Source organism: Sciurus carolinensis, chromosome 15 (genome assembly GCF_902686445.1).
Source record: "Sciurus carolinensis chromosome 15, mSciCar1.2, whole genome shotgun sequence".
Classification (NCBI taxonomy): Eukaryota; Metazoa; Chordata; class Mammalia; order Rodentia; family Sciuridae; genus Sciurus; species Sciurus carolinensis.
Window position 1 is genome coordinate 12428020 of NC_062227.1, and position 26907 is coordinate 12454926.

A 26907-nucleotide genomic window follows, 5' to 3' on the forward strand; every position below is an offset into this window, starting at 1 on the left:
GGAGATTGGAATATTGTTGAAAAGTGGCCCTGGGATTATTTGTGTTATCAATCCCATGTTATCATGGGACATTCCAAGTGGACCTCTGTAATTTCTTGTACAGTTTTGAGTGCATAAATATCTGTTGCTTACATGAATGATGTTCCCAGAATTGCATCAAAGCATGGCTACTATTAAAGTAGTGTAGCTGGGCACGGTGGCCCACACTTGTAATTCCAGCCACTCAGGAGGCTGAGGCAGGAGGATCATGAGTTTGAGGCCAGCCTGAACAACTAAGGGAGACCCTGTCTTAAAAAACAAAATGGGTTGGGATTGTAGGATGGGAATACCCCTGGGTTCCATCCCCAGCGTCACCCACACAAAAAATAAATAGTGTGATATTTTCTATTGTTACCTTGGCCATGCAAAGTCAATACAGTTTCTTTAAAACAAACAAACAAACAAATGAACAAACAAAAAACAGATCTAATCTTCCTGGGGGGTGGGAAGAGGAGGTGAGGAACAGTCATCTTACTTTGGGTTTTAGGTATCCCAGAAGAAGACTCAGTAGTTTCTTTGAGAGGTGATCCCAGGAAGCTGGGATGTGAAGACAGGCATTAAGTTGCGTGTTGTTGAGCAATTTGAGCACCCAGGTAACTTGAGCCTAATCCCACTGGGCAGCTTTGGGAGCCAGCATAGAACAAGCCTTGGAATTATCCCACTACAGGGGGAACCGGGGTGTTGACACCCATCTGTGGCTGGAGGCTGATCCTGCCTGCGGGGAGTTGATTTCCTGGCACTTGGCAACCTGCTCCGCCCGCGGATGCAGTCGTCTCCAGCTCTGTGTGGCGCAGGATCTGAGGGAGCTGAGCAGGGTGCTGCGGAGTCTTCACCCAGACATGACACTGGGTATTGATTTCATTCATTCATTCACTCATTCACTCATTCATTCATTCATTCATTCATTCATTCATTCATTCATTCAGATGTTGCTGTGATGTTCAGATTGGCCTCAAGCTCCTGGGCCCAAGCTGTCTTTTTGCCTCAGCCTCCCAAGTACACATCGTACATTTAAAATGTCACTGTAACTCCAGATTTTTAGCATATCATTTGGGTGACATGATCTCTTGAGAAAGTGCTCTGCCTCCAGGTTTCCTTTCTTCTCTGTTCCCCTCTCCAAAGGAACGGTGAGAGGCAGGAGGGGCCTTCAAAGGAGAAGGGGAACGGCCCCACCTGGCCTCTCATTCTTGTGTGGCTTGTCCCCAGATATGCAGCTGCTGGAGTGTTACTGGGCGCCTCCAGCTTCCTGGGGTATGTGTCTATACCCCACGAGGTCCTTAATCTTCTTGTGCTAGTTCTAAGGCTCTGGTGTTCTTGAATGTTGCTGACTGACTTACCTCTGGTGACTATGTCCCACCATCTCCCTCATCCCTCCTGTCACCTCTCCAGAGCCCTTGGGGACTTCTGAATTCCTTTAAGACTCACATAAGCCATGAGAAGGCAGGGCACCATTCTGGCTAATTCCTCTACCTGTCTTCATCTACCAGTATGGGGCGCGTCCTTTCTGCCCTGGCACATGACTGAATAAGCAGCACCCCGGGACCTCAAATGGAGAACGAGGAGATGTTTTCTGTGTTCTGAGGCTTCTTGTTCAATGCCTCCTGTACCTCCTCACATCCCTGTCTATGCACCTCATGGAAGAACAGCTGGGCATGTGTCTCTTTGCCACATCCCTCCCCCGCCACCCTCTCTCTCAGCATGTCCTAGACATCTGAAAAGACAGACCTTACTTTATATCATATCCTTCTCTTCCCAGTCCAGGCTAATGCTAAACTTAAATGTTACACTGTCCAGGCCTGGCTCTTAATGGAAACTTAAAAATGAAAAATTGAAAATCCTTGCTTTACAAAGGGAATGTTTTGTTATAGATCTGAAAATTCTATTCTGGATGCTGGAGCATAATATTGAATCTTTCTTCCTTTTCACATGGTAGCAAACCTAAGTATCCCTGAAGCAAATGAATGCCTCTGGCATAGTAAGGGGGAGGTCAACGTGAACAAACACAAAAGAGGGGAAAAAAACATTAATACTGTCCCTATTTTGCTATGGCCTATATATAATTTCTTTTAAAAAGCAATTCTATGTTCAGAAAAAATCCAATCAATCTTATCTATCCTCTCTTCCATTCCCTCCATTCATTCCTTGAATGTTCCATAAATTCAATTTTCAAGTAGCACGTATCAGTCACAATGCTATCCTATTTAAGGAAGAGGAAACCAGCATAGACTGATTTAAACAGGGCCTTCTAGCTTTAGCAATGTTGATTAAGCAGCTCAGGACACAGGGTCTCTCCATCCCCTCCATCCACACTGGGCCTCCTTCTGGGGTCAACATGACTCTTGCCTTTCCAGGTACTATATCCAGATGCAGAAATTTCCCAAGGAAGGAGCAGTAAGGCCTCTGCAGCAGATGTGGGTGCATCCCGGTTGCCACCTTTCAAGATGGCAGCCTTCATCTTCCAGAGGCCAGGAGTGTTGGCTGAAGGTGGCTTACTGCAGAGTCTCTCCAGGAACTGCTCTCACCTAAAGAAGACCATCTTGCTCAAGGGCATGCTTCCCCATATCCTGCCTCCTTTGGAGATAAACTTGCCCACCCTCCTTACCTTAGTCTGACACAGGTCTGCAGGACCCTCTGAGTCCCCTGTGGGATGGTTGTGGTTTCTGCAGAGACTGCATGGAGTTCATCTTCCTACTCTGTGCCTCCTGTGTTTTCATTCCCTTACAGAGCGGACTCTCTGGCCCACTCCTTAATTGTTCTCCAGCATACAAAGCCCTGCTCCTGATTCTTTGCCCAAAGAACACTCTAGAACAGTTTTCCTATGAGGGGTGGTTCTAACATGTAGGTTCTAAATGGTATATTGGATATGGAACAGTGGTTGGCATATGATGACAAGGACCATAAGGGGATGGGGCACAGGTAGCTTGTGGAATTTCTCACGGTGACAAAGTAAATAGAGAAAGCAGGTAAGCTCATGCCCCTGTCTGGATCTCTTCCCTCCTCTCTTCCTGGACACTGGACTAAAACCAGGGTCACATCATAATAGAATGTGTCTGGGGAAGCCCTGGTTGGCAAAGGGAGGGGACAAACTCTGAGCTGAAGGACCTGGGCAGTCTAGGGAATATGTACTGCCAGAAAATGGAAGTGCATGTGTGTGGATCCTGAAGAAGCCAATCTGAACATTTTGCAGAGCCTCACTCTGGTCTACACATTACTAGCAGTATGTTCACCAGGCATAATAAGCAAAGAGCACAGAGTATGTTGGAGATCTTGCAAGCCATGCATGATCCAAAGGATGACATAAACCCAAGGAAGACTCAGATTTCTGTAAGATCTGTGGTCAAGACACCTCCTTAAAGCAGGTGCCTTATTGATTTGTGATCTTCTCAAAACTAAGAAAAAAAAAAAAAAAAAAAAAAAAAAAAAACAAGGAAAAAGCACAGTGTTTGGAAGTCCTCTGTGGCTTCTGGTAGCAGCAAATGCTGTATCTGGGAATGATATCTTGACCCATGCATGACTTTCTGACTCTTCGTGAGTGGCACAAAGAGTAAAGTTGAATAAGAAGAACTTATTGCTGTTGAAATATCACCCCTCCAGCCAGGATCCAGCACCCTGAGAAAGCACTCCAGCACAAGTCACTCTCCCTCACAGGATGTCTCTTAGAAACTAAGAAAAAGTGATTATTGAGGCTAAGCCAAGTGATGATGCTAGAGCTGCCATTGCAGGTGGTGGAAGGGATGGAAGGACTCTGAGAAATGGCCATGATAAGGAAGACTGGAGAAACCATCATCTGACCATATTTCACAGAAGATTCTGGAAGGGACACCTTTTTCAGAAGCAGTCAGAATGGCCTGGGTGAAAGGGCATCATTGGGGAGATCAGGGGTGACTGTCCTTCCTTGTCTGAGGCTCAGGAGAGATGCTAGCATGGAATTGAGCTCCCTATAGCCATGGAAATGACAAGATAAAGAAACAATGGAGACCAGGCCAGACAGTGCAGCTAAAAGCAAGGTGGGTGCAACTGTCATAACAAACCGCAAGGGCGGAAGGCAGCCGATGGGGACCCTGACCTTCAGAGATGTTTCATGAGACACAGTGTTCCTGGGAACAAGAGAGAGGGGCAGCCAAAGAGCAGATTACTTCATACGTAAAGTCGAAAGAAATCAAGGATCATGAGGACATGACTGAGGACAGCTGCCCAATAAAAAGTTACAATCCCTTGCACAGAATTTGGATCTAAACCACTTCTTAGTCCCAAATCCAAGTACCAGGACCCACAAAACCTCAAGTATTTAGAATAATCATTCCCCTAGTTCAGGGATTGCCAAACTACATCCTGCCCATCAAATCCAGCCCGTGCATGATGTTGTGAATCCTGAGCACCTAGTAACATCTAGGCCTGCCTGTGCTCTCACCACAGGGCTGGACTGGACAACCCACAGAACCAACAGTGTTTACTACTGAGAACTCTACAGAATACCTCACTAGCCCTTGTCCTCCTTTCTCCAAGGGATCTGTGGCAATTTACTCAGTTGATACTACTCAGGGGAAAAGGAAATATCCTTGGACATGTCAAACACTGCTGGACACAGGGTCAGATTTGATGCCAATAACCAAAATCAGAATCATCTTCCTGCCCCTTCTGTGAGGGAATCCTGGCCAGCATCTGTGTCATGGGGGCCCCACTGGGGCTGCAGATCCATTTGGTAAACATTTGACTCCTGAAGATATAATTGAGATATGTAGTTGGCAGAATCCTCACATCAGATCTCCTCTATGGTGAGAGGGTTATCAACTTGGGGAACACCAAATAGAAACCTCGGCCACTAGTCCTGCTACTTTAATCAAGATAGCAAATATCATAATCCTGGGGAGAAGGGCAGATTAAAGTCACCATTAGAGACCTAAAGGATGTGTAGTAATGATTACCATTGTATTTCTATTTAAATCACTAACTGTTCCCTACAACAATGAAATGGATCCTGGCAGATGACAGAGGAATACCCCACATATCACCAAATAGTAGCATCAATTAAAATGGCTATGCTAGATGTAGTTACTTTCTTCAAGCACAAGATATGAAGCTAGTGTTCTGGTGAATGCTTCTGTTTTTTCTTTCCATTCCTGTGAAGAAAGGTCAGAAGCTATTCTCATTAACATGGGAGGGACAACAGGACACATGAATGACATTCCCCCAGGGCTGTGTCCCCTTTGCCCCTCTGCCATCATATAGTCCACAGGGACCTGCTCAGCTAAACATTTTGCAGAGCCTCATGGTGATCTACACATTGGTAGAAATATGTACCTGAGCATAATAAGCAGAGTATGTTGGAGATCTTTTAAGTCATATATGATCCAAAGAATGATGTAAACCCAAGGAAGACCCAGACTTCCATAAGAGCTGGGGTCAAGAAAACTCCTTAAAGTAGCTACATTACTGATTTGTGATCTTCTCAGAACTAAGGAGGAAGCACAGGGTTTGGAAGTCCTCTGTGGCTTCTGATGGCAGCATAAGCCATATCTGGGAATGATTTTCTGACCCATATATGGAGGGACACAAACAGTTGCCAGGTCTGGGTGAAGCCCAAAGAAGAAGAGGGCTCTGTGGCAGGTGTAGGATGAGGTGCACATGGCCTGGAGCTTGGTACCAGCTCTGTCAGTGGTAGGAAAAGGTGTCTTCTGTAGCATATGGCAGGCTACAGCGAAGAGGCACAACATGGACCCCCTAGGACTCTGGAGTAAGGTCACTCCATCTTCAGTGGAGAACTATAAACCCCTCACAAGTCCCCTTCCAAAATGCTTAGTGACCCTCATGGAGGTGGGATGCCTGACCATGTAGCCAGCACAGCCCATCATGAGCTTGGTGCTGTTAGATCCACCAAGGCAAAAATTTGGTGAACTAAGCAGCAATCCACTGTGAAATGAAAGTAGTGTTTCTGGCACTGAGACATGTTGCACCAGAGAGCAAATGTCAACAGCGTTAACATGTAGTTCAGACCCCTATGTCTCCCCAAACTGGTGCCCCCATGGCCCTCCATCAGCTCACAACTGTGGCCAAATGGAAGTCCCTATGATCAGCTGATGGAGGAGGGAAAAGTTTGATTTATGAATAGGTTTGCTTGGTACATGGGTTCTAACCAAAAGAGACTACTACTACACTCTTGCCTCACTAATTGGCCTTTTGGACAGTTGTGAGTGAAAATCCTTCCATGGGTCTGAATTTTCATTAGCTGACTTAGAATTCTACTTTGTGTGGAGAAAGAAGTATCTTGATATAAAGATATTCATGAATCCATGGATGAGTTTTTGTGACTTGGCTGCTTGATCAGGGGCCTCATGGGGATAGATTAGAAGACTGCTCATGAGACTCTCCGGGGAGAAGACAAATGGATGAATCTGTGGAATAGGCATGAAGTGTGAAAATCTCTGTCTCGTGTGCTAATACCCACTGGAGAGTGTGCACCGTGTAAGAGAAACTCAACAGTGAGGACGTCAGGATGAGCCTGTTAGCACAGTGAGCTTCTGACGTTGGCCACCCTGGAATAGTGCCCTGCACATATGAAGGCAGTAGCCATGGTGGCAGGGATGGAACTGACACATGAGACTCATGGAACTGGCCTCCCCTAACCAAAGATGACGCTGCCAAACACCAAGCTGATGCTGGAACATAGTACCACCCCTCAAGTAGATTGACCAACCACTTGGTGTCAGGTTGAGTGCATTAGACCCCTTTCCTACACAGAAAGAGGCTTTACTTGACAGAAGTGGATTTATATTCTAGTTAAGGGCTTGACTTTCCCACCTATAATGCCTTAGCCTGCATGAAGGTACGATGACTTACAGGAAATATTGCACAACATTCTCTCAAAGAAAACCACTCTACAGTGGATGGTGGGGAGCCGAGCCCACAAGATCAGGATCCCCTAGTCTTCACTTAGCATATCACTCAGGAGATGTGGCTAAGGCTGAACAGCTTAAGAGAAGGTTTAGAGAAATGCCAGTTTGGAGATGGCACTCAGCAGGTGTGTCAGCTTTTTGACTGCTGTGGCTAAAAGACCTGACCAGAACAACTGTACAAGAGGAAAAGGTTTATTCGAGGACTCACAGTATCAGAGGTCTTAGTTCACAGAAGGCTGGCTCCATTCCTTGAGGCTTGAGGTAAGGCAGAGCATCATGGGGGAATAATGGTGGCAGAGGGAAGCAGCTCACATGATGATCAGAAAGCAGAGACAAAGCCTCCACGCTCCAGATACAAAATAAATATCCCACAACCACACCCCAATTCCCACTTCCTTCAGCCACACCCAATCCACCTTCAGTTACCATTCAATTAATCCCATCAGTTGATTAATTCACTGATTGGGTTAAGACTTTCACAACCCAATCATTTCTCCTCCAAACCTTCTTGCCTTGTCTCACACGTGAACTTTTGAGGGATACCTCACATCCAAACCACTATAGCAGGGACAGACTTCCTCTTCTAAAATGTGCTACATGCCCTAAATCAATAATCATGTCATGATGCTGGATCCCCATGAGGTAGGACACAAGGCTTGGAATGAAGAGGTAAAAATAGATGTGAATCTGCTTACGGCCCCTCCCTTGGCCCACTTATAGGATTATTTGCATTTCCTTTCCTAGCAGCTTTGGGTTCTGTGGATCTAGAGATCTTAGTCCTAGAGGGAAAAATGCCTCCCCGAGGGATCATACAGAGCAAGAGTCCCATTCATCTTAAGCTTTGCTAACTGCCTGACCAATTTGAATTTTTCATGCCAATGGACCAGGAGGCAAGTACCTGGTCAATAACCTGGAAGGGATGATTGACCCTGATTGCCAAAGAAAGTAGAATAACATGACAGGGGCAGAAAGGACAATGTTGGCATCCACATGGAACTTCTTACCTGATTTTGATGGAAAACAGATAATTCAGTTGGTGAGCAGAAGTGCAGAACTCAGGAACAAGGGCGTGGAATGCCACATGAGGCGGGTCACCCAGACCAGCAGAGACATAAGCCAAGAGAGTGAAGGATCCAGGATAGACTGTGGAGAAGGGGCAGAAAAGTACCAGTGGGGCCTGGAGACAAGTCCAGGGGCTGTGGCTATGGTTCCTTCCACTCATTTTCCCTTGGTTTCTTCCCTGGGAGAGGATGGTCCTACATGGACTGAACTCAATCCCCAAGGCAGTGAGGCTGAGCAGAACAGGGACACACTGCAGAGGACTGTGGCACCCAGAGCATAGCAGCCCTGAGTTACGTCTTCCCCGAGCTGCTGCTGGTCCTAGCTGCTGATGGCCCAGAGCTGAGTCTCTCCCAGGGAAGGTGTCACGTAACCCAGGTGATGTCCACTCCCTAGAGACCTCACACTAGTGCTCCCTCCTTCCCACCAAGGCCATCCTTGCACCATGGCAACAGCCATGCCCAAAGACACAGGGGGAAGATGCTCGGTCCCTGCTTTCCATTCGTGATGGCCTTGAAAGGGTCACCGCAGATCCACTGCTCCCTTTGGTTGGCTGAGGTCTTTGGAGAGACCACATTCCAGTTGAATTTCTCCTTCTACCCAATCCTCCTTCCCTAACTAGTTATGGTTATTGTTCCCAATAAATCAGCTGCTTGTGAACCTCCATTTCTGACCTCTTTTCCAGAGAACCCAGCTGAAGCCAAAAGTCCCTCAAGAAACTTCTCCAGTGGGACGCCTCCCCTCTCATGGGATAGCATGTGATCATATACCCATTCTCCAACAGGTGACCCACAAGAAGAGTAAGTTTTTATTCTTGGACCGAATCAATCATCTGAGGGTAGAACAGAAGTTAGGAGGTGAACAAAATGGCCAGGTGTTCATGGGAACATTGGGAAGTCAGTGACTAGCACCTCAACCTCTCCAGAAACCTCTAGGCCTGCACCGTAACAGAGCCCAGAGGCATCATGTCTGCCCTTCTTGATCCTTTGTGTCACTGAGCAGTAGAATGTGCTGCATGCTACCTGGGGACCTGGCTCCCAGTACAGCAGAGCAGCTGTTCCTGTGGTCCAGAGGCTTGCGTCTGTCAGGGCTATGTGTATGCAAACCAAAACAGACATGTGCACTCTCCATCAAAATAAACCTCAAACATTTAATGCTTTCCTTTAAAAATGAAGAAGAAAAAAGAATTCAGGACTCTGTGCTTCCTGCTCAATGAGACCTTTAACATCATGTTAGGATCTTAAGTGCGCAAAGCCGGATGGATGGTTTTTGGTAAGTGACACAGCAAGTCCCACTATATGTACCCTGGGACTCTGGTTTAGAGGACGTAACAGGGGTTTTAGAAGGTAACACCGTATCGTCAAATGTGTGCAGTCGTGCTGGCTAACAGGATAAATAGGTTTCTTTGCCACGGGTCCGCTGAGAGCGTCTGACTTCTCGTCTCACCAATGGCTGTGGGAGACGCTGCCTGCGTGACCTCAGGAAACCCCTGGGAATGAAGGCTGAGCTTTCTTCTTATTTGCAAGTGGATGTTGCAGGCTGTTCAGATGATACAGCGGAACCCAACACGCCGACGTGCATGTCCTCATGTGCTTAGAAGATTCCAGTGTTACATAAACATGCACCAAGTGCTTCCTGTCACAGAACAAGGTTTCTGCATGAGGGGTTTGTTTCTTTTTCCGAGTCAGGAATTGAACTTAAAAGGTTTTCCATGAAATTGTGTGTCCACTTGTGCTTTCTGTGAGGGAAAGAGGAAGGTCAGTGAGTCATAAGAAGTGTCAGGACTTCTGTCAGGTGGGGCAGATTCACCCTTGAAAACTGAGCCCTATCAGGTCAGTAGTATATTTTTCTCTTACCAGAGTCTCTATTTTAGGTTTGTCCTGTTTTCATTTCTTGGCAGCCTGTTTCATTAGGAATATTCGTAGTAATCTGCTGAGTACCTAAGAAAATCGACCATGGATTACTTTGAGCATTCTCAAAGATCTGGCGATAATGCATTTATTCAAAATGATAAGCGATGCATTATTAACCACGGACATTATTATAATCACATGCAATAAAAACTGAGTTATCTTACATGTATGTGTTTGGACGTTTAGAGTCTCCTGATGTCCTTCTGGTATTTTCTCTTCCTTTTTGTGTCAGAAGTTTCCAAGCTTTAACGACTCAGGTGAGCAAGGAGACAGAGGGACCTCCAAAGTGTGCAATTTCATGAGGATTGTCCAGGAGCACAGAAAAATAGGCACCATGGTGGGTGTGCACAATCCAAATAAAGTTCGAAGTAAACAGGAATCAAAGATGCCTTGGAAGAAGAAGGAATCCTGTTTCCCACTGAGGTTGTTCGCTGACCTCTAAAAGTAGCACCTAAAAGCACATGAGCCACGTGTTTGTAACTAACATCTTGTGACCTATGAAGGTGCTTGTGTTGCTGAATACTTGAAGGTGCTTCTCAGCTCTCAGCCCAAGATACTATTTTAAGAAAAAGCTAACTGATCTTATTGCTTTCCTCTGAAGGGCCTATGGTGGGATTTCCAGGTAACACACGTGTGATGCTAGGTCTCCATCTTGCTAGTGTTGATCTAAATCCTCACCTAAGGATTCCTTTGGGATAAACATTGAAAATGTTGCTTTCTTCCTCATGCTTAGGGAGAGTGCAGTGACTGCTATTTAGGGACGAGATACACATTCAAGGTTGCACTGTGCTAAGACCTCGTAGAGCCAGGACTTACCAGTGATTCAAACAATTAGGCCACAGAATGTCTCTCTCCGGGCATTCACTGTCAGAGAAATGCAGCCTTAATGGAAATAGCTAGCAGGCAAGAGATCAATGTTTTCAAGCAGACAAGGACTTAGAGATATATTTAGGCTTCAGCTATGTCTTGCTCAGGAAATTTCTCAGTTACAGTGGACCAGAGGGGGAATATGGCACCAGGAGGGCCAGGTATGGAGAGTGAGCAAGAATTCAGTGCTGGGATGTGTGGCCAGAACCATGACCCCTGAGCTCACCCTCTTTTCCCTCCCCATTGGGGGAATTTGCAGGGACAGAAAACACTGATAGTAGTCACGTCCACGAACCATAGTCTGTAACCTGGATTTCCTAAGGTGGCTGTCATTTCATTGCAATGCTTTTCCTCACTGATTTCCCCCTGTTTTTACAAGTTTCAAAGAGGATTCTGCAATCAAAATCCATTTGGTAGTCTGCACAGAATCCCATCCTATTCTAGTATTTTATACTAGACAAAATTTCTTGAATGATGCCTATCTAGTTGACCTTGAGTCCTAGAGACAAATTAGGTATTAAGTGTCACCATATGGACAAAGGTAACCAGCACTGGATAACTTCAGGGTAGTGCTGCTGGGTTGTGCCTATGTATCCTAGATTGAATATTATATCCACCTTCAACCATCTTCTAAATTTGTGTGTTTAAGCCCAATCCCAAAGCAATTATATTTGAAAATAGGGCCTCTATGGAAGTAATTTCAGCTGAATGAGGTCCTAAGGGTGGGTCCCTGATTTAATAGTATGGGTGGGGGTCCTTATAAAAGACAACAGAGATATCTCTCTCTCTCCCTTCCTCCCTAACTCTCGCTCCCTGTCTAACTCTGTCTCTCCCCAGCCCCCCCAACACACACTGAAGATGTTACATGAGCACCCCATGAGATGGAAGCTGCCTGCAAGTGAAAGAGGAGCCCAAATACTGAAACCTAATTTGCCAGCAGCTTGATCTTGGACTGATTGGCCTTCAAAACTGAGATTAATTTTCTGTCGTTGAAGCCATTCAGTCTATGGTATTTTGTTTCAACAGCTCAAGCAGACTGCTGCACTGATGAAAATTATATTAACTCTAGTAAGAGATTTGCCATTTAATGATGACTTTCTATGTGCCTGGTGTTGCTAGTAACTTCTAATTTTCATTGGTTTCTCCTTTGATGGTGGGTGCTTTTCCTTCTGTGTTCTTGCTGTGTCGGTCCGTAATGAGCAGGGAATCCTGTGCATGACTATGGGACATGTGCCGTGCCTAGAGGGGATGATGTGACATCACTCTGTTGAAGCCAAGACAGAAATCTGGGTGGCAGTCTCAGTTTAATATATTTTTAATTCCCTTTGGATTCCTATAAATTTGGCAGGTTTCTTTCTCTTTCATTCTAGCATTTTGAGGCATGTGACAATCCTTTGGGTAAAAGTTGATCATGTAACTCTCCTGGGATCATGTGTCTGACCATGTTGTCTTTGGAACAAGGTGTCCCAGTAGGATGTTGTGTAATAAGTCTCCTTATCCACAGGAGTTGTGGGACAGGACAAAGGAGGTCTCATCTGCAGAACTTACATGCTGTGATTCTCTTCTCCTAAACTATTTCACTCAACTGAGTCTATAGGATCCTAGAAGATTCTGCCTTGAGTAGGTGATGCCTCACCCATTAACCACCTTTGCCCACCTGAATGGGGAGTTGAGGGATAGTGGGAGCAGGATTCTGCCACATAGGCCTTGGGACAGGTACCCAGACAGAAATAGGACTTCCAGGATGGTATCAGAGATGAGGAAAAGAGAGACAGGGGCCAGTCCAAACAGCTTCTTTCAGCAGGATTTGGCCTTTTCCATATGACAGCCTCATGCACAGAACCTGCTGGGATTCCTCACTTCCTCTCTCTTTATTTCCTCCAATTACAGCTCATATCAGCGATTGAACACACTGCATAGACTGTGTATGCTGCTATTGACCTGAGGACAGAGGAGGGAGCTAGAGCTTCCATATTGGCCCTGGGAATTTCTTACCCGTAAGAGGTGCCAAGCTAGCTTTACCTGTTGCTAAGATAAAAGGTCAGATCAGAAAAGCAGCACACACTGGCATTCTAAGTTCAAGGCCTCTTTTTCAGTCCAGACAACAAAGCAGGGTACACATGGTCCTCACTGCGTGAAGTGTACCCCCGACCCCAGGACCACAGATGGGCTTATTTTGCACGTCCTTGTGGCTGGCCTTTTAGGATCACACTTTCCAGGCAACATGCTGTAGAAGTCACATCTTTACACAAAATGCAAACCTGTGGCCATTAGGATTTAGGTGATTCTCCTGGGGGAGACAACACCTTCAGGAATTCCCAGGTATGAACTGAGCTTCAAAGCAGATTCAATTCGCAGGAGGGAGCCCTTAATCTTCAAGCACAAGCTGCTAATTTCCCCTTTCTTTTCTGAACACAGTCTGAGTGAAGGCATGATTGTTTGGAAGAAACCAGGGCAGAAAGGTCAACATTACCTCATTTTAGACGCCAAGTTTGAGAGCCAAGATCCCAACCTGACATGATTCTAACACCCCACTCCTATTGGGCTTCCACTCCTGGATCTGTGACTCATCTGGCTACTCACTTTGACCCCCAAGCAATTGCATGGGGACCTTTTCTTCTCTTATTTGCACTTCTAACAGCCCTGAATAGGATCTAGAATGTAAGAAAAAGAAAGGACACCAAAATTCATTCATGACAAATTTCAATTGTCAGTGGTAACTTTAGGATCTAAAGACATGTCTTTCCTCCCTCTGTGCCAACCATCGTTTTTCCTTGTAAGTCTATACCCTGACTTCCTGCCTTGCCTGCCCCTACTCCTTCCTTCTTGGAGCATGACTTCCTGCCACTGCTCAACACCCTCTGTTTGTTGCCTTCACCTCCATCCCCCAGGAAAGAGTCCTTTCCTTAAGGGCTCTTTATTTTAACTCTCTGGGGTGAATTCCATGTCCTGCCAGGACCCTGACCTGCAGTCTCTATGAACAGTTAGGTGGATGTGGCTACCACATATTTTGCTAATTAAAATATTTAAGATTATGTCCTTATAGATGCACTCAGTGTTTATCACATTCCTAGCAATGCTGGGAAACAGGACAGGGATGGAGGAACGACCTGACAGCCTACCTCTGCACTGCTCTGCCCAGAGCTGTGCTGCTACTGGCTGCAATCATTGACCCTTTCCTGGCTTCTCTGGAACTGCCTCTCTCTCTATCCACCAGTTTCAGCATCTGTGCTCCCTACACAGGATCCTCCAGTGCTGTAAGGTTTATGGGTCAGCTGGAAGGCTCCCTTTGCTGAAAGGCACATATCTGCTTTGTGACATTCTAAACCATCTCACTTTCCACAGTTTGGATGTGACTTAAAATGAACATTCACTTGAAAGGTACATCCGGGTTTCAAATGAGACTTGGAAGATGATTAATGTGAGATGCCTTGACCCTGGAAAAAAGGGAGAAAACAAAACATTTCTGACTTCCAGAGATTAAAATATAAGGAAACAACTTAGGAGAAGAGAGACTCCAGCAATTGAGTTTCGCTGAAGACCAGGTCAGATGTGCAGGGTGGAGGGTGTGACCGCACGTGACCCCTGGTTGGGTACAGACAAAGATTAGATTCTCTGGGTTCCTTTTAGTCCTCCATGTGACTTGGTCCAAACATGGGTTTCCATCTCAGCCCTGGTAGAGTCCTTTCAGTAAGAACCCTGCTAAGTCAGTTTAATCAGAACCCTCTACCCTCAAATATCAGATTCCCCTTCGTATCTGAGCTCGTTCTTTATCTTCCCCCTGCCCTGGGTGATTGCCCCGACAAGTCTACAGCAAGGAGCCTGTTAGGTGCTGTTAGCTGAACTTCCTCCTTATCCCCACACCTCCTCTTAGTCGTTTTCTATTCACTGACCCCACCTCACTCTGCTCTCTGCTACACATTCCAACTTTTTCTCATTGTAGTCAGAGTTGAGCCCCAAATCTCTCTTCCACTGCAAGACCCCATTACAATAATGCCCTGGTATAAACTCTGCCTTACTATTCTTTAACAAGTACCAGAATATCTTTTTTCTTCAACAGTTGTCCATTAGTCCAGAACTGCATGGAGCTATAGGGAAACCAAAATTCTATGTAGCTTTTATGGTTTGGATCTGAGGTGTCCCCCAAAAGCTCATGTGTGAGATAATGCAAGAAGGCTTAGAGGAGAAATGATTGGGTTATGAGAGCCTTAACCCAATCAGTGAATGAATACCCATTGGGATTAACTAAGTGATAACTGAAGGTAGGTAGGGTGTGGCTGGAGGAGGTGGTCATTGGGATGTGCCTTTGGGGTATACATTTTTTGACTCTCGCTCTCTCTCTTTCTCTCTCTCTGCTTTCTGATTATCATGTGAGCAGATTCCCTCCACCACACTCTTCTACCATGATGTTTAGTCTTACCTCCAGCCCTGGGAAATGGAGCCCACTGATTTTAGACTGAGACTTCTGAAAATATGAGCCCCCAAATAAACTTTTCCTCCTCTAAAATTGTTCTTGTCAGATCTTTTAGTCATAGCAGTGAAAAAGCTGACTAAAGCAGTATTCTTATTGCCACTACATGCCATGCAAGGTCTGGCCAGCCATGACCTTTGGCAGTATTGAGTATCTCTAAATTTATGTACTGCATCAAGGGACTGAGTTTCAAATCTGATTAATGAGTTAGTTAATGTGTACATATCATGATGCTATTTTTGAATACTATTTCTGTTAGCAATGGGCAATTAATTGACCAAGTTATATTTGTAGGTTTAAATAGTCATTATAATTACAGTGACTAATAGAGAAGACAATGTGATAGCAGAATTCATTAAAAATGCTCTGGAGTGAAAATATTGTTAATTATCTTAACCAGGTGATGAAAGTTAACATTCTCAGGGATGTCATGTGGATATTGTGCACCCTCCCTGTGATGAAATGGAGAAAAGTACCTCCTCTTCCAAAAACTCAGTTCAGTTATGAGAGAAATATCAGACAAACCCATGCTGAGGGATATTCTACAAAATATATGCCTTCTCAAACCTGTTTAGTTCATGAAAAGCAAAACTAAGGACCCCACCACAGACTGAAGAGACTTGGGAGACATGACAGCTGTATGACATGGTAGCCCAACTCAGATCCTCGAACAGATAAAGTACATTAATGAAAAAACATTACTTTCCTATATTCAAATGTGAATGCATGACCAGTGTAACTCCACATCATGTTCAACCACAAGAATGGGAAGTTATACTCCACGTATGTATAATATGTCAAAATACATTCTACTGTCATCTGTAACTAAAAGGAACAATAAAAAAAATTTAAAAATAGCATTTTCTGATTCAAATGTCTGGTACAGCATGATGGAACCTAAAAATCTTCACTCCCTTGTAACAAGTGAAGAGCAGAGCAAGCTGGGAAATAAGCTCTTCTTTAGATACATGAGTAAAATGAAGTCACAAGATAAACTCCAGAATTGGAGAGACAACCTATGGGAGCAGAAACCTCCAAGCATCAGCCTCTGCAGGAAGCACTGTCGGTGAAGGAAAGTCTGAACTGCAATGGGTGAATTGCAGGAGGCTCTGTGTGAACAAGTCTGAGAGCTGAAACCTCCAGGGGAACCCAGTTATGAGGTATGTGTGGAGGCACTTCTGGTAGTTCTACCTGTAGGAATTCAACCAAGTTCTTGGAGAAAATAACAGAGGAAAATCCCCTTGTGATTGCAGCAAGGAAAGAAGAAAAGGAACAATTTTGAAAAATGCTGGAGCACTCTGCTCTGCTGAACAAGGCCTACCTTCAGAAGAAACCAGCCAGAGCTTGAACTATTGAGGATCAGCAGAGCTGTTGAGGGAAATACTCAACTCCAATCTCTTTCAACCATTTTATCCCACCTAAGAGAGAATGACGGGGAAGCACCTTGCAGTTCCCAGGCCAGGGGCACAGGCTTACCAAAAGATGCAGATGGTTTGTAGGACTAGAGGAGGCTTCCATTCCTCTCATAATTTAACACCAAATCTCCTATTTACTATGTTTCCTTTTACCCAGTACATTTTGTCTACTTTTTAACAGCAACAAAAAATTACAAGGCTGACTAAAAGGCAAAACACAGTTTGGGAAGACTGAATAAGTATCAGATTCAAAGTCAGGTATGGCTGAATGTGAGAATAATCAGACAAGAAATCGAAAAAGAAACTATGATTAATATGCTGTAGACTCTAATGGAAAAAATAAGGCAATAGGCAAAAACAGAAGGACAATACAAGCAGGGAGATAAAAATTGTAGGGAAAAACAAAAAAGCTAGAGATCAAAAACACCAACGAAAATGAAGAACATGTTTTTATGACATTATGCTGTTTTGAAGTCAATTAGTGTTATTCCTCTAGGTTTGTTCTTTCAGTTCAAGATGTTTCAGCTCTTCAGCATCTTTGTGCTTTCATATGAATTTTAGGATTCTTTTTTTTTTTTCTGATTCTGTGAAGAATGTCATTGGTGTGTGGGTGGGGGTTATATTGAATTTATAAATTACTTTGGGCAGTATGGACATTTTAGCAATGTTAATTATTATAATCCATAAATACTGGAGGACTTTCCTTTTTTTTGTGTGTATCCAGTTTAATTTTTTCATCAGGTTTTTTTTTTCTTTGTTTAAGTTTCATTATAGAGGTCTTTTTCTTCCTTGGTTAAATTTTTTTCTTCTTGTGTATGTGTCTATATGTGTATTTGTAACTATAGAAAATTAGATTGCTTTCATGATTTCTTTCCTAATGACATTTTGGTTGGTGTATAAAATGGTACTGAGTTTTATGTGTGGATTTCTTTGTCCTAAAACTTTATTGAGTTCATTTATCAGTTCTGGTAGTATTTTGATGGAATAAGTTTAAGTTTTCTTATATACTGAATCTTCTGTAAACAGTAATTTGATTTCTCTCTCCTTATTTGGCTGCCATTTATTTCTTTCTCTGACCCAATTTTTCTGGATAAAGCTTCCAGTAGCATTTTGAATAAAAATGGTGACAGTGGACATTCTTGTCATTTTCCAGATCTCAGAGGAAACACTTTTGGTTTTTCCTCATTCAGTAGGATTTGGGCTGTGGATTTGTTATATATGCCCTTTATTATATTGAGGTATGTATATCATTTCTATATTTAATTTGTTCAGAGTTCTTAACATCAGATGATATTTAATTTTATTAAGTGAGTTCTCTACATATTTTGAGATAATTATGTGATTTTTGTCCTTAATTTTGTTGATGAGATGCATTACATTTATGCACAGACTAATGGAACATATGTGAGTGCCCAGAAATAACCCATGCATTTGTAGCCAGCTGATTCTGAGCAAAAACATACACTGGAGAAAAGACAACCTCTTCTCTAAATGATGCTGAGAACCTGGACATTCACATGCAGAAGATTGAAACTTGACTCCTATCACCCTGCACAAAAACCAGTTCAATATGGATCAAAGACTTAAATGCAAAACCTGAAACTCTGAAACTATCAGAGGAAAGCAGAAAATACTTCAAGACCTTGATACAAGTAATGACTTTCTGGATAAGACTCCCAAAATACAGGAAACACAAGCAAAAATAGACAAATGTAATAATAAGAAACTAAAAAGCAATGGAAACAATCAATAGAGTGAATAGTCAACCTAAAGAATAGGAAAAATACTTGCAAACTATTAATACCTAGAATATATAAGGGGCTTAACATCTCAATAACAAAACCCCAGATAATTCAAAATGGGGAAAAGGTATGAATACACACATTCCAAAAGAACCAGCAAAGTTTTGAAAAAATACCCAACCTTTCATTAGAGAAATGCAAATCAAAACTATGAAGAGATATGATCTCACTTCAGTTAGTATGCCTATTATCAAAAAGACAAATAACAAATGCTAGTGAGGATATGAGAAAAGAGGAACTCTTAGACATTGTTGATGAAATGTAAGTAGTACAGCCATGGTGGAGAACACTTTGGAGTCTCCTTGAAAACTCGAATTAGATCTCTGGGTGTATATCCAAAGGAAAGGAAATCAGCATATCACAGAGACACCAGCACACCCATGTTTATTGCTGCACGGTACACAGTAGCCAAGATATAGAATTAACCTAGAGGTCCACAAACAGATGAATGGATAAAGAAATTCCTTTATCTATATTTATAGACATGAATATTATTTGGTCATAAAATGATTCTATATTTTTTGCAGCAAAATGTATGGAACTGGGAGACATTATGTTAAGTGAAAAACAGGTTCAGAAAAAACAAATACTGCATGGTCTCACTCATATTTGAAAACTTAAAAAAGACAATCTGAATGTAGAAAAACAAAGCCTAGAGGCTGAGAAGGGAGGGGTGGATGGAGAGAAGGAGGTTGGATAATGAGTGCCAAAGCACATTTAGATAAAATAACTTCTATTGTTCTAGAGCAGAGTAGAATGACGATAGTTCATAATAACCTATTATATATTTAGGAATCTCTGAAAGAGATGATCACAAAGTTTCCTAACACAAGGTAATGATAAGGAGACCGAAACATGGATTGCCCTGATTTGATTAGTACTTATTGTATATGTTGGAATATCATACTGTACCACATATATATGTAAATCATTGCATGTCAATCAAAGTTTTAAAAAATGTTTAAGAAGCAAAACAGACATTATTACCTCATGTACATATACGACTGCATGACTGATGTGATCTTACAATGTGTATAATCAGAAAAATGAGATTACATTCCATTTATGCAAAATGTATAAATGCATTCTACTGTCATGTACAACTAATTAGAACAAATAAAATAAACAAATTAAAAATAAAAAAAATGTTTAAGGAGATGAAAACATTAACTATCCTGACTTGATAATTATGCATTTTATGCATGAATTGAGCATACCCCATAAACACTGTACCCCATAAACACATACAATATAATTTTTAAAAACTTAAAAGAAAAAACAAACATTTTCTTGGTAGTACTGGAGGTTGAACTCGTGGGCTTGTACATGCTAGGAAGGTGCTCCATCGCTGAGCTACATCCCCAGTCCCTTTAACTTTTAATTTTGAGACAGGGATTCACTAAGTTGTCCATGCTGAACTTGTGACCCTTCTACTTTAGCCTCCTAAGTAGCTGGAATTACAGGCATTCATCGCCATACCTGGCATTAAAGAATATCTTTGATAGGTTCATAAGCACATTCACATAGCTAAGGAGAGGTTCTTTAAACCTAAGGCTTGGATTATACTGACTTCCCAAACTGAAAGACATAAAGGAAAAGACAAAACACACACTGGCAGAAAATTTTTTTAAAAAATCTATAACAAAATATCCAAGAACAATGGAACAACAATAGAAATTGCAACATATATACATATGTATATACATATATATTATACATATGTAATGGAAATATCAGAAGGAGAAGAAAGGTAGTGATAGGAGCAATATTTGAAACAATCATGACTGAGAATTTCCCCAAATTAACAACAGACACCAAAAATATAGTGTCTCAGAGAACACTAAGCAGAATAAATGCAAAATAATCTACATGTAGGCATATCATATTCAAATTTCAGAAAATGAGAAGACAGAAAATTTTTTTGAAAGAATCTGGGGTGGGGGAGGCAGGACACTCCTTACCTATAGTAAGAGCTCGTAGAAGAACTGTTACCAGACTTCTCAGAAGTCATGCATGAAAAACCAGGGTGGAATGGGACATTCAGAGTGCGAGAGAGGAAAATAAAAGAGAAACAAAACTAACCACCCAGAATTTTGTACACTGAGAATGATCCTCTAAAGAAGAAATCAAGATTTTCTTAAACAAACAAAGATCGAAGTAATCTTTTGGCCTGTGGAACTGCCCTGATAGATAGGAGAAAAGAAAAATAATACAGATCAGAAACTAGGATCTACATAAAGAAAGGAAGTTCCTTGAAGAAAAACAAAGTGTGAAAATTAAAAAATCTCATTTTTCTTTTTTAATTGATCTAAAAGATACCAGATGATTCAAAATATTAACAGTAAAAAATTGTTTGCTTATGTATATGTGTAGTGTGTGTGTGTCCGTGTCCACACACATAAAAGTAAGATGAAAGTAATAATATAAGGGATGGGAGGGAGGAATTAGTGATATTTAGTGATATTTTATTTTTCAAAGGTTCTTACATAACCTTTCAAGTAGTGCAGTATTATTTGAAATTAGTCTTGGATTAGGTGTAAACGTTTCTGATTGCAAAAAGGGCAACCACTTAAGTAAATAAAGAGAAACATGATTGATATGCTGAAAAGAAGAGGCATCATACAGAGTGTTCAATTAAACCACCAAAGACAGAAAAAGTATGGAAGATAAAAATAAGAGCAAAGAACAAGGAGAACAAATAGAAAAGAGTAATGAATATACTGGGAATTAATCCAACAAAATATTTCACAACAAAAGGAGTGGGATTTATCTCAGGTGTTCAAGTTCTTTTCAATGCTCAGAAGTCAATTAATGTGATCCATTATATCACATGATCATATCATTAGATTCAGAATAAACATCTGACAAAATATAGCACTATTGATAGAAAGACACTCAGTAAACAGGAAATTGGTGGTGAGGGTATTTCCTTAACTTGCTAAAGAACATTTAACAAAAATCCTATAACTACCATCCTTAAGATTGATAACCTCAAAGCTTCCTGCTAAGATCAAGAATAAGGCAAAATGTCCCCTCTCACCAGTGCTAAATATCATACTATATGTCCTAGCTAATGCAGTAAGTCAAAAAGAGAAATAAAAAGTGTACAGACTAGGCATAAAAAATAAATCTTTGCTCACAGAAGACATGATCATCTATGCAGAAAATCTGAGACAGCTGACAAACTCTTAGAACTAATGACTAAACACAGCAAGATATCAGGATACAAGGTTGATTTCAAAAGTCAATTGCTTTCTTATACATTAGCCATGAGTAAGTGGAGTCTGGAATTAAAAACACCTTCCTCTGATGAGTGGTACTGACGGAATCCCATTTTCATGAACAAGAAGACGTAATAGTGTCAAGATATCAGCTTTTTCTCACTTGATCTAGATTAAAGGTAATCTCAATGAAAATTCCAGCAGGTTATTCTGTGGATACCAGCAAACAAATTCTAAAGTGTATTGGAGAGGCAAAAGACTCTGAAGCACTAACCCAGTATCTAGGGAGAAAACAAGTTTGTCGGACTGACACTATCTGACTTCAAGACTTACCCAGAAAGTTACAGTGTCTTGGCTCAGGTTACTGTAACAAAATACTATAGACTGGGTGACTTAAACAGCAAAATATGCATTCTCCTGAAGGCAGGAATTTCAAGATCAGGGTGCCTGCATCGTTGAGTTTGGGTGAGGGCTGTCTTCCTGGTTCGCAGACAAACATCTCCTAGTTGCATAGAGAGCTGAGAAGGAGAAAGCAAGCTCCTTCATGTTACTTCTCATAAGGGAACTGATTTCACCATGAGGGTTCCACCCTGTGAGCTATTTACCTCCCCAAGGCACCCTCTCTAAAATTATCACATGATAGATCAGGTTTCAATATAGGAGTTTTGGAGGGACACCAAACACAAATATTCATTCCACAGCACATGGGAATCAACAGTGTAGCATCAGTGAAAGAGTAGATTAGCAGGTTTGGAGCAGAATAAAGAGACAAGAAATAAAGCCACATAAATGACACTAATTGAATTTTGACAAAATCCAAATGCAATAAAATGGAGAAAAGATGTTTTTGTTTTTGTTTTCTGTTTTTGTTTTTGTTTCTTCAACAAAGGGTGCTGAAATAACTGGACATTCACATATTCACATGCAAAAAAAAAAAAAAAAACAAAAAACAAAAAAAACTCCCTAAACACAAATCTTATACTTTTCATAAAGATTAGCCAAAATGAACCACAGACCAAAATGTAAAACTCAAGACAAAACTCCTAGAAGATCACATAGGAAAAACTGGGTGACCTTAGTTTTGGCAATGATATTAGATACAATACCAAAGGCACATCCATGTCAGAAATAATTGATTACTTCATTAAAATAAAACACTTCCCTTCTGTCACAGACAAGGTCAAGAAAATGAGAAGACAAGCCACAGACCAGGAGAAAAGATTTGTAAAAGTCAAATCTCATGAAAGAACTTTGCCAAAAACATAAAAAGAATTATCAAATCTCAACAAGAAAATGAACTAGATTAAGAAGTAGGTGAAAAACATTAACAGAAACCTCACCAAAGAAAATATACAGGTGGCATTAAGCCTGAGAAAAAAATGCTCTGTAGTATTTGTCATTACGGAATGGCAAATCAAAACAAAATAATACAAATGCATTAGAACAGACAAAATCCAGATCACTGACAATACCACAAACTGGTGAGGACATGGAACCAGAGCAACTTTCATTCATTGCCAGTGGGTATGAAGAATGGTACAGCCACTTAGAAAGAGAGTTTAGCAGTTGCTCACAAAACTGAACATATTCTTTTCATACAGTCCAGCAATCATGCTCCTTGGTATTTATTCAAAGGAGTTAAAAACTGTGTCCGAACAAAAACATACACATGGATGATTGTAGTTATTGTATTCATAACTGCCAAAACTTGGAAGCAACCAAGATGTCCTTCAGAAGGCGAATAGATAAATAAAATGTAATCTATTCCCTCAATGGAATATTATTGTGAACTAAAATGAAAGAAGCTATCAAGCCATGGAAAGACTTGGAAAAAACTTCAATGCATATTGCTAAGTGAAAGAAGCCAATCTGAAAAGGCTACATACTGTATGACTGCCACAACATGACATTCTGCAAAGAAAAATTATAAAGACTGTAACATGATCCATGGAAGCCAGGGGCCGGGGAAGACGGAGAGTTGGTGGAACACACAGGATTTTAGGGCAGTGAAGCTATTCTGTATGATACTATACTGGTGGACACATGTCATTACGCATGGGTCAAACCCAAAGAATTTACAAAACCGAAAGTGACGTCTAATGTAAACTACGCACTTATGTGTCCATGCAGGTTTATTAGTTGAACAAATGTTCGATTCTAGTGAAGAATGTTGATAACAAGGGAGGCTATGCAGGGGACAGAGGTTACATGAGAACTTTCTGTACCTTTCACTCAATTTTTCTGTGAATCTAAAACTTTTCTAAAACTAGAGTTCATGAATTACTGAACGTATAATTTTGCTGGGTTAGTCAGTTTTTAGTTACGGTAACAAACACCTAAGATAATCAGCTTACAAAGAGAAAAGGTTTATTTTGGCTGTTTTCAAGGTTTCCTTCCATGGCCCTGTTGCCTTGAGGCCAGAGATGAGGCAGCACATCATGGTGGGCAGAGTGTGCTGGAGCAAAGCCTCTAACCTCAGGGCCAAGGTCAAAGGGGAAAAAGAGAGAGAGCGGGGCCTAGTTTCCACTATCCCCTTAAAAGCGTGCTTCCCCCAATAACCTGAAGACCTTCCATGTGGCCCCACCTCTTACAAGATTCACCAACTTCCAGTAGTGGCACAGCCTGGGGACCAACCCTTTCTTACATGGGCCTTTGTGGGACGTTTAAGATACAGACTGTAGCAATTGTGAGTGAGGGAAAACCTACAGAAATGGAAGAATCACTTAGGGAAAGGTTTCTCCAGTACGCCTTTTGCAAATATTAATGAGATCGTCCAACCCACACATAAAAAATTTTGTGTGTTTCTTTTCTATTGCTGGATATGGACTTACCACAGGCTTAGTGGTTTAAAACAATAGGTATCTCTTATCTCAGTTTGCAAGGATCAGGAATCCAGGCTGGGTCCTCATTGGGGGTCTCCAAAGGCCACAGAGAGGACGCCAGCTGTCCTGCCTTCCTTTCTGAAGCTCAGGAACTCTTCTACGTTCACGTGATTGTTGTTGTAAGCTCCTGGCCCACAAATGACGGGGACAGGAGATGAGAGGCAAACCTCGAATCAGCAAGCTTCCCTTTATTCTGCAGTGAGGTCCACTGATCAGGCATGGGAGGGCCCATTTTCTGGGTATGGAGCTGGCCCCGTTATAGAAGGAGTCTGGGTTTTATAGTTTCCCTGGAGACTGCGGATGTGCACTTTTGACAGTCAGGGGCTAGTCGTACAGGTTAAAACTTTAACCTAGGAGGGTGTAAAAAGGTTGAAACTCATTGTTGTCTGGGGAGATAGGAGTCCAGATACCTGGGATGAGTACTCAATTCTTGCCCATAGCTTTTCTTTCTCTGGGATCCATTGTTTCCCAGAGTTTGAATATTTGCTGTGCCTCCATTTAGGGCTAATTTGTAATGGGGAAGGTCAAGGTTCAGGGCCCAGCATTCAGTATCTGCCCCCTTCCTTCAGGGCCCATTGTTATTAGGAAAGGGTGCCCTGGGAGAGGTTTAACATTTGGCCAATTTCCCCTCCCTCCTCCTGAGCCACACTGTCCCTCCGTTTTTCTTGGGGAGCTGTCTTGTAGGAATATTTTTTTCCATAACCCTTCTGTTGGTAGAATTCAGCTGCTGGGTTTGTGGATCTGGGATCCTCACTCTCTTGTTGGCTGCCAGCCAGGGGCTACTCCCCACTCCAAGAGGTGCCCAGAGCTCCTTGACACCTGGACCACCACAGGTCCTCTCACTCTTAGAGTCTCTCTTCCTTCAGAAAGGAAGGGCCCAGTCCTTAGGTCAGGCTCAGCTGGCTAATCTCTCTTTTCAATAACTCAAAGTCAACTGATGGGCAACCTCATTGTGAAAGTGATGTCACCCTATTCCCAGGTAAAGGGGAGGGGAAACAGTTCTGCCTACCACATTGTGTCTTTCTTGTAACCCTACAAGGCCAGAAATTACTAAGCAATGGAGGAGACCGTGCAGTCTAGTACTTAAAGCTTGGTCCTGGCATCAGCTGGCTTCAGCAGCTGGTTCTGGGCTGCCAAGGCAAGTACAGGTATAGGATGAGGAACGTGGCAGTTCCCATTCCATGGGGTATACGGGACATCTGCTGAGCTCATCCATGGTAAGCATTTGGTTCAGTGCTTGGCACAGGGTGACTCAGAGCAAGTGAGTGTCTCATAGTCACTGCATGTCTATAGTCACTGTAGGGTCCCAGAGGTTGTCTTGTGCTTGGGAACACCACCATGCTGTCGTCCAGACTAAGTGCCTAAAAGGAACCAAGGATCTCACAGTGTTCGCAATGGGAATTCTGCAGGCCAGATGTGACCCTGCATGAAGGCTTGCAGTGGCAAGCTGTAGGGAGCATTCAGGACCCCAGAGGCTCCTGAGGATGGACACATCTTCAGCCACACCTTTGTGTCCTGAGCTGGGAGATGTGGCAGAGCATACACACCACGTAAGACTGCTGGTGTCCTCACTGATTGCTTTCTGCTTTAAGGAAGGACAAATAGGGTCCCATCCCTTGAATACTGAAAATGGGCTTTACATTCCTGAGCTATTATTCTGCTTCTACTGCTAGCTCCACGTGACCTGATTTGAGGCCCTTAAACTGCTTTTCTTCTGGGAAACAAATTGCATAAACCCAACTCCCTGGAAGGCCCCATGTGAGTTACTTAACAGCTTTGCTCTAAGTCAATCAAAACAGAACCTGCCTCTAAGGGGTGTCATTAGTGAACGCTGGCACAGCACCTTCTGATGGTAATTATTGTTATTGGGAGGAGCTCATCAAGAGTGTTGGGAATCGTTTTGCAAGAGACCGTGTTTATTAAAATACAGATTGTCCCATGCCACCCTCTCCCCACCAGGCTTTGAAAGTCAAAGGGAATTCAGGCATCCGTGATTACTTTAAGACAACTTTTGCCACCAGCCTTGTCCTCTGGCTTGCTGTCGAAGTCCTGGATGAGTAGGTGCCTTTTGGTAGTGGAAATCATTTCAATTTGAACTAATATTTTTCTAAAAGATGGAGTCCAAGGATGAGCAGAATGGAGACTCTGTATCCCAGACATTCACTAGAGACTCTAGACCTGGGTTGGCCCACATGGCCATACCCCCAGGACATGTGGCTACCGAGCACTTGAAATGTGGCTGTTCTGAATTGAGACATGTTGTTCATGAGAAATAGACATCGGGGAGGTGGGTGTGAAAAATGGTGGAATGAGACAGACATCATTACCCTACGTACACGTATGAT

The 26907-nt window shown here is 42.5% G+C and overlaps 1 long non-coding RNA gene across 2 annotated transcripts; it reads right to left on the reverse strand.

Moving 5' to 3' along the window:
* Window positions 1–9121: 9121 nt before the first annotated feature.
* LOC124965758 (uncharacterized) lies at window positions 9122–22212 on the reverse strand. Of its 2 annotated transcripts, none has more exons than XR_007105227.1 (4): window positions 22014–22212; window positions 10069–10293; window positions 9848–9931; window positions 9122–9729 (listed from the first exon to the last, which is right to left on the reverse strand). It is a non-coding gene; the product is annotated as an uncharacterized LOC124965758 (long non-coding RNA). The 2 variants fall into 2 exon arrangements; XR_007105226.1 differs by having other exon boundaries at window positions 10069–10355.
* Window positions 22213–26907: the final 4695 nt, after the last annotated feature.